The 7,554-nt window shown below is 37.3% G+C and overlaps 1 pseudogene across 1 annotated transcript; it reads left to right on the plus strand.

Moving 5' to 3' along the window:
• Positions 1-341: 341 nt before the first annotated feature.
• Positions 342-6,273, plus strand: LOC147823159 (RNA polymerase II subunit A C-terminal domain phosphatase SSU72 pseudogene; annotated as a pseudogene). Its single transcript, XR_015444200.1, has one exon. The product of XR_015444200.1 is annotated as an RNA polymerase II subunit A C-terminal domain phosphatase SSU72 pseudogene (transcript).
• The last annotated feature ends 1,281 nt before the right edge of the window (positions 6,274-7,554 follow it).

A 7,554-nucleotide genomic window follows, 5' to 3' on the forward strand; every position in this document is an offset into this window, starting at 1 on the left:
CATATTTTAATTGAAAAGCTTTCTGGATAACAATATCTTACTAACACTAAGGAAATTTTTTTAAAAGTAAGATTGAAAATAATCCTTTCTCTTTAAGCTATGATTTTCCTAATATAACATTATGATCTATTATTCTATTTATAAGAATAATTTTAACTTAAAACAGTTCATATCCTCAGTATAAATTGATTCAAAATAAAGATGCTAATCTTACATTTACTGTTCAAAAGCTACAGTCTGATTCCCAAATTATACATTTTCTCTAAACAGTGAAAAATTGTATCTTGAGGATATAGAGAACAACGGAGAGATAATCTGGAGGAAGAATATCCTAATGGCTTGTAGGTCATTTTTTTTTTTCTGGTTAATTCTAGAGGTTTCTATTTTTTTCTAGATACACTTATCAATAATTACTCACTTTTTATAAGTGTTTGTTGCCAGTAACAGAGGAAATATATAAGCTCAAAGTCTGTCACTGATTAGTGTAAAACCCTAATTAAGACATTGATATAAGTGTATAAAGAATTCCACTGGAGAGGCTATGGTAAGGAATGGTCAATTATAATCTCATACTAAATTAAATTAATGATATTATTTCCTTCTGGCATGTAAAAGGTTTGTGTTGTCATATCGTGTGTTCAATTTCAATTTATAACGTTTTTACAGTTTGCCACCCGGTGCTCTTCCCTGATATCTATGTTCTGTTTGGTCTCCCATATGCTTCTCTAATCTTCTGCTAATCATTTGTCACTTGCTTTGATCTAGTGATGAGTCATTGGCGAGATATTTCCCTCTGCTCAAAGAATTATCTAGTTTAGGAAAAGAGACAAATAGTCAATTAAAATGCAATTCTCTAAAAGCTGATGAGAGAAATTCCTGGGGTGATGGAAATTCATCTCTATTTGATTGAGGAGTGTAAGTACATACATTTATCAAAGTCCTAGGACTCCACAGATAAAACTTAAGAATGTTATTGTGTATAAATTACACATCTATAAAAATTCATCATGATGAGGAACAATAATATCAGGAAATGATAAAGAAACATGCAGTTATTTGATTCCACTGTTTTATACCGATTTCATCTCATTTTCACTTAGTTGATATAACCATGCTACTAACTTGTAGCTTTGCTTGCAAATGTACTTTTCTTTCTCTTTAAATTTCTTCCTATGGGGCCTTCATCAAATCCTAGCTTCAGATTTAGATCTGATCAAATATTCCTCTAGTGGTCATGTGATTGTTTATTGTTACAACAAATGTTTTCTCTGTTAATATCACCATGTGCCTGCCTAAAAAGAAAAATATACTAAAAAAGGAAACTAGGGAAAAATGTAAAATGAATGATCAATTTTAGAAAATATTGCTGAAACTGATTGACAAAAGCAGTAAGGTGAGACTTGGAGGAAAACACGGTCAGGAACATGTATAAGTCATTTTGTATGTCTTTAAACTTTACCTTGGGATTTTTCCATTTTTCTTTTTGATCTTTTAGTAGTCATTTGCTTGAATGTTTCTTGATCTTCAAGTTAAAATGACAGCAATTTCACTACCACCGAGAACAGTGAACCTATCTCACGGCACAGTTACATTTTACTGTATTCCGTGCTCTTTGATGTGAAGCTTGAACTCGGCACCAGGAAAGAATTTATATGAAGAAAAATTATATCCTCACAGGTCTAGGAAACTATCTTTATTTACTGTGAAGGTTTTTAAAATCAGAACTTCAATAAAAATAACTACACTATACTAACATTTATTTATTTTGTAGCGGGGATAGAAATCAGGACCTTGCGCATGAGAGGCAGGCGGCAGAACCACTGCGCTACATCCCTGGCCCCTAACATTTATTTTTAAAATAATATTTAGATGAAGAGACACACACCTCTGCGTGTGGCGGTGGTATGCTCGAGCAACCAGAACCAGAGCATGGAGGCGCACAACATCCTCAGCAAGCGAGGATTCAGAGTCCAGTCCTTCGGAACAGGAACTCACGTGAAGCTCCCAGGACCTGCACCCGACAAGCCCAATGTCTATGATTTCAAAACCACATATGACCAGATGTACAATGACCTTCTCAGGAAAGACAAATAACTCTATACGCAGAATGGAATCTTGCATATGTTGGACAGAAATAAGAGAACCAAGCCTCAGCCAGAAAGGTTCCAGAACTGCAAGGACCTGTTGGACCTGATCCTGACCTGTGAGGAGAGGGTCTTCGACCAGGTGGTGGAAGATCTGAATTCCAGAGAACAGGAGACCTGCCAGCCAGTACATGTGGTCAATGTGGACATTCAAGACAACCACGAGGAGACCACCCTCGGGGCCTTCCTCATCTGCGAGCTCTGCCAGTGTATCCAGCACACGGAGTACATGGAGAAGGAGATCGACGAGCTGCTGCGGGAGTGCGAGAAGAACGGCCGGGCCTTCCTGCACACCGTGTGCTTCTACTGAGCCCCAGCCTGCCTTCCCGAATGCTGCCCCCGTACAGTTTAGCCACGGTGTCTACAGGTGCCACGGTGACCCCGCAGCACTGCACGTGGGGAACAGGAAGGCAGACAGGGTGCCAGATTGTCCTCACCCCACTTCAGCCACAGAAAGACGGTTTGTGCACATGCCCTGCATGTGTGCCTGTGGCCGGCGCCTGGCCCGCCGGGCCCTCTGCTCCCTGGCTGCAGCTTGTGTGCATACCTGAGTGACCAAGGGCTGCGTCCCGCCAGGAAAGGACCTGGAATTGCCCAATAAACAAGATGCTGCTAAAAAAAAAAAAAAAAAAAGTCATTATGTGCGGGAAGTTACATTTTAAAGCATTAAGGTATCTCTAACATTTAAATACAATATTTTTATTATACTTTTTCACCAGGACTTTAAAAAAAATTTAAACATCATTTATTTAGAGACAACAAAACAATCCACAACTCAAAAGATGGGATTTTGCATCTCAAGACATCTCCCAGGTAGTAAGTCTACAGATTACAAGTCATTCTCATAAAAGATATTTTTATACAAATTTTCATGTATTCAGGATTGAGACATAAATCAATCCCTATTTCTATTTAGTGGGGGCAAGGAAGAAGAGTGGGGCAACTTTTTTTTTCTTGGATGCAACTATTCGGAAGAAGAGCAGACACAACGACCTTTACATTGTCTATAACCAACATTTAAAAAGCAAACTCCTTCAACTTTGGGTATCTTGAGGCCCCCATCGTAGCTGCTAGCCAATCCCACCAATTAAGGGTAACTCACTTGGTATACGTTTAGTCTGGATAATGGGTCATTATGCCCACTGCTGCAGCGTGTACACACCCACACCCTCTGGGGCAGGAGAAGTTCTAACCTAGGACCCACAGAAGAAGGGCTCGCATATAAACATGCCAAGCACCATCTTGACAATTTTGGTGCAAATTTCTGGAAGTCCTCTTTTATGTCTTTAGTTGTGCTGTCCTGGCTACCTTAATGTCCTGAATTGATTCAAAGTGTTTACCTTTCATGGTCACTTTGACTTTAGGGAAGAGCCAGAAGTTGCAGAATGTCAGATCCAGTGACTAACACACCACACTGTGTTTATTTCACAGAAATCACCTTACCAGAAGCAGTATATGACACCGAGCATTGTCATGATAGAGAATAACACACTTTGCCTATATTTTGGGCTGATTTCTACACACATTTTTAAACATTCTAGTAAATGCTTATAATATTCAGTGTACACTGTAGTGTTCCCAGGTACAAGATCAGCTTGCATAATTCCATGAAAGTCAGAAACAACCATCAATACAACATCGACTTTAGGTCTTGAGTATTTTCTTTTTTTAATCACACCAGAAGAACTGGTGACTTCCACTGAGAACTCTGAAATTTGGTCTCAGGATCATAAACATAGACACAAGTTTCATGTCCCATGATGACTCTTTTTAAAGAGGTGGAATCTGAAGCAGCATGGTGGTCCAACTGCCATGAACTGTATTGTTCAAATCTATGATTTATACCACACCGTGATTTAATACTCACCTCTCAAACATCGCTCATAGCCCATCATCTGCACCAAACAAGTTGAAGCTTGTCACACGGTTTTACTAAAGGTTGCTGTGCCACTTCTCATATTGAAGATCCCTGCTTTTCTATTGGATGGCATTCAGCAGTAGCAGTCATTGTATTTTCTGAGTATACCTGGTAGAATAATTTTCTTTGGCTGTACAGATCAATTACAGTTTTCAAAAGTGATTGACAGATAGGTCATTTTAATATATCTAAATCAACACTAGTACAGAGTTAATAGTGGGCCTATGTAATTTTATTTTAAATAGACCAATAATGTTTTTGAAATAGTCCTTCAAAATGTTGTGCAAGCATTTTATTTAAAAACACAGTAATTTTATGCAATTTTAAATTGAGTGTGTGTAGGGCAGGTTGAGGGGACTGAATCCGAGGCCTTCATATGGAGCTATGTCTGCAGCTCTTTTTGGTTTTGATTTGTTACTTGGAGGCAGGATGTCTCTAAGTTGCCCAAGCTGGGATCAAACTTCTGATTTTCTTGCCTCACCCTCCTGGAGTGCTGGGAGTATGGGCGTGTACCACAACACAGACTAAGCTGAATATATTCTTTAGGTTGATAATGTTACCTTATTTTTTTATCAGTGTCACACAGTTTAGCTGTTTTCTGGTGTTCTCAGTATCCATCACTGTAACAAGCTACCAGAATCAAATGGCTAAACAATTTTGTTCCTTTTCATCTTCACAATGCCTGGGTCTCAGCTGAAAGACTGGAATGACTGAGGTGGCTTGAAGAGCTTGGTTGAAATACTTGGAGTTACAGGATTCTGTTCTCAAGTGACTTTTAAAAAACTGACTTTCCTGGCTGTTCCTGGATAGCTTGCAAGTTTCTGTTTCTGCTGGAACTGTCACCTGGAGTTTCCAGGAAAGAATTCTGAAGCTAGGTATGGTGTGGACGGAGTTATCTTCTCCAGGCTCCACAGCACTTACTGAAACCCTCTCTCTAGAAACCGCCTTTTGGAGCCCCGAGGCTGCCATACTGTCCACACAGCTGCTGCTGCACCATCCCAGTATCACAGCCCCACACCCACTGTATCTTTAAAACACAACGGAATCCTCTATCACCAGTATTCACAACTGGACACACTGGCTGTGTACATTTGATTAGTATAAACATATTCAAGCCCTTTCCATTATTACTGTTAATTATATTAAGGTCATTATCATATGGCCTATAGTTTTGTTACTCATTTTGAGACACATTAGTTTTAAACTTGTTGCTGTATTGTTATTACATTTTATATTTGTCCAAGAAATAATTCATACTTTCTCCTTATCTTCTGCTATCTATTTTGCTTATTTGTGTGGCTTAGATATTACAGCATTTTAGCAGTGATCTTTATTATTCTCCTTAAGCAGATATAGTACGTATAATTCCCCTGACCCCTTTTTTTCTTTAGTTCTTACTGGGCCTAAAAATTCTCTATTGGATTTCTTTTAGAGAAAATACTTGTTCCTAAAATCTTTATCTTAAAAGGCTATTTTGTTTTATTTCATTCTACTAATTTCAGCATTTTCACTTTAAAATTTCCCTTTGATGTATAATGTTGGATATTTTAAAATAAGATATTGCTATGTCCTCTCCAACACAATCTTGGGGAATGGAGATACAACACATGTCATATCTCTACAAAATATTGTGATGAGAAAATGGAAGCTAGGTAAGAGTCCAAGACTCTTCTCCAGGAAATGTTTAGGTATGACATCTCCAAAGGATAGACAAGTTTTAGTATATGATGCTTGTCCATAATTTATAAAAATAATGTTATAGACTCATGAAATAAACAAAAAACTCCCCTGTAGTAAATATAGATGAGATTACATGTGAAATAAAATGAACATATGTGAAGAAAGATTCATATATCTCTGAGCATGTGTTAGGTATCACTCTACCTTTCTGTCAAAATAGTAAATGCTCTGAATCAACTCTCTTTAACTCTAAAGCTCTTTAATAATTGGAGAACTAGGTTTTCTTCAACAGGTGAAACATACATTTGTTTGATAACAATGTTGTTCCTGGCATTACCTCTTCTTCTTACCCAATTGACTTCATTTTCTGATCTAAAAGCTCCTTCAAGGACAAGTTCTACTTATTCTACTTATTCACTCTGATCTTGTCTTGCTTAAAATAGTTTAAACTTATTTCTATCTTGGTACTTTAAACCGTACACATTATATATACTACTATTAACACATATAATCTGATGTAATTTCTCTCTTTGTGAAGTGTCCTGCTCCCTTAGCCATTAAAAAGATTTGGATTCCATGTCCTAAGAGGGTGCTCTGTGTATATTACATACTTCATAGTTAGTTAATAGTTTCTCTCAGTATTTCTCTCAAATTTCTAAAAATCATACTGAAAAATTGTGTGTGTATATATATATATATATATTATATAAATCATTTTCTCTCTCCGCATTTATATATGGAGGGAGAAAATAATTTAAAATTGTTAAATACCATTCTAATTTATAGGAAACATGCAATTGAAATTTGACTATATTGATGATCCATCAAGAACATACCTTGCATATACACATTTGTTGCCCATTTTTTTTTTTTTTTCCAATACAGGGGATTGAACTCAGGTCCTTGTACTTGTGAGGCAGGTGCGGTGCCACTGAACTAAATCCCCAGCCCTCTTCCCATTATTTTTTATTTTATTTATTTATTTTTTGGCACCAGGGATTGAACTCAGGACCTTCCGCTTTTGAGGCAGGCAGCAGAACCACTGAGCCAATCCTCGGCCCTTCCCATTATTTTTTAAGCCAATGTAATGACAGAAAATAAACGATCCTATTAGCTGGGGGGAAAAAAGGAGATCCTTTAGACAATAAATATTTCGGTAAATTCTGAGACAAAAGAGAGCAGAGGGATGGTGATGAATAAAACTGTCCTCACATCCTGGAATATACGCAGAAGAGGACAGCAGTGGAGAAAAATTAATCTGTACATATATCCTGTGAGTTTCTGCATTTGGAAATCAGTGATAAAGTGTGGGGCAGGAGGGAAAAGTAGCCCTAAATATAGGCCAATGGATTAAAGGTAATAGCAGAGCTAGTATGACCCTTGCACTTTGTTATTGTCTTTAGAAATTCTCCCATATTTTTTACATTTTTCCACTAACCCAATCATAGTACTTTATTTCTTACCTTTATCATATAGCATTGTTAGATCTGCTTAGCATACAAAGGGTGTTTAAAATACACTGCAAATATTTACATTTTAAAATATTACAGTAAAGGACATATTGCCATTAATCTCACTTAAAGTACTGCCCCTTGCTGGAACACACTTACTTCATTGTTCTTTCCACTTTCTGAAGTGGTTCTAGATGTCCTCTTTCGTGATTGTCCTTACTAGATGTGAAAAAAAAAATTGGAAAATGGTAATGATGTATACCTTCCAATGAAAAAGCAGGTTGTAAAACATTACAGTGTGTCCTCATCCACCTTATTCACTGGATGTGGCACTGTGTGACTTTAGGCTCTTCCTCACATC

This window comes from Heterocephalus glaber, unplaced genomic scaffold (assembly GCF_053883595.1).
Source record: "Heterocephalus glaber isolate CG9 unplaced genomic scaffold, H.glaber_assembly_v1.0 deba00001600, whole genome shotgun sequence".
Taxonomy (NCBI): Eukaryota; Metazoa; Chordata; class Mammalia; order Rodentia; family Bathyergidae; genus Heterocephalus; species Heterocephalus glaber.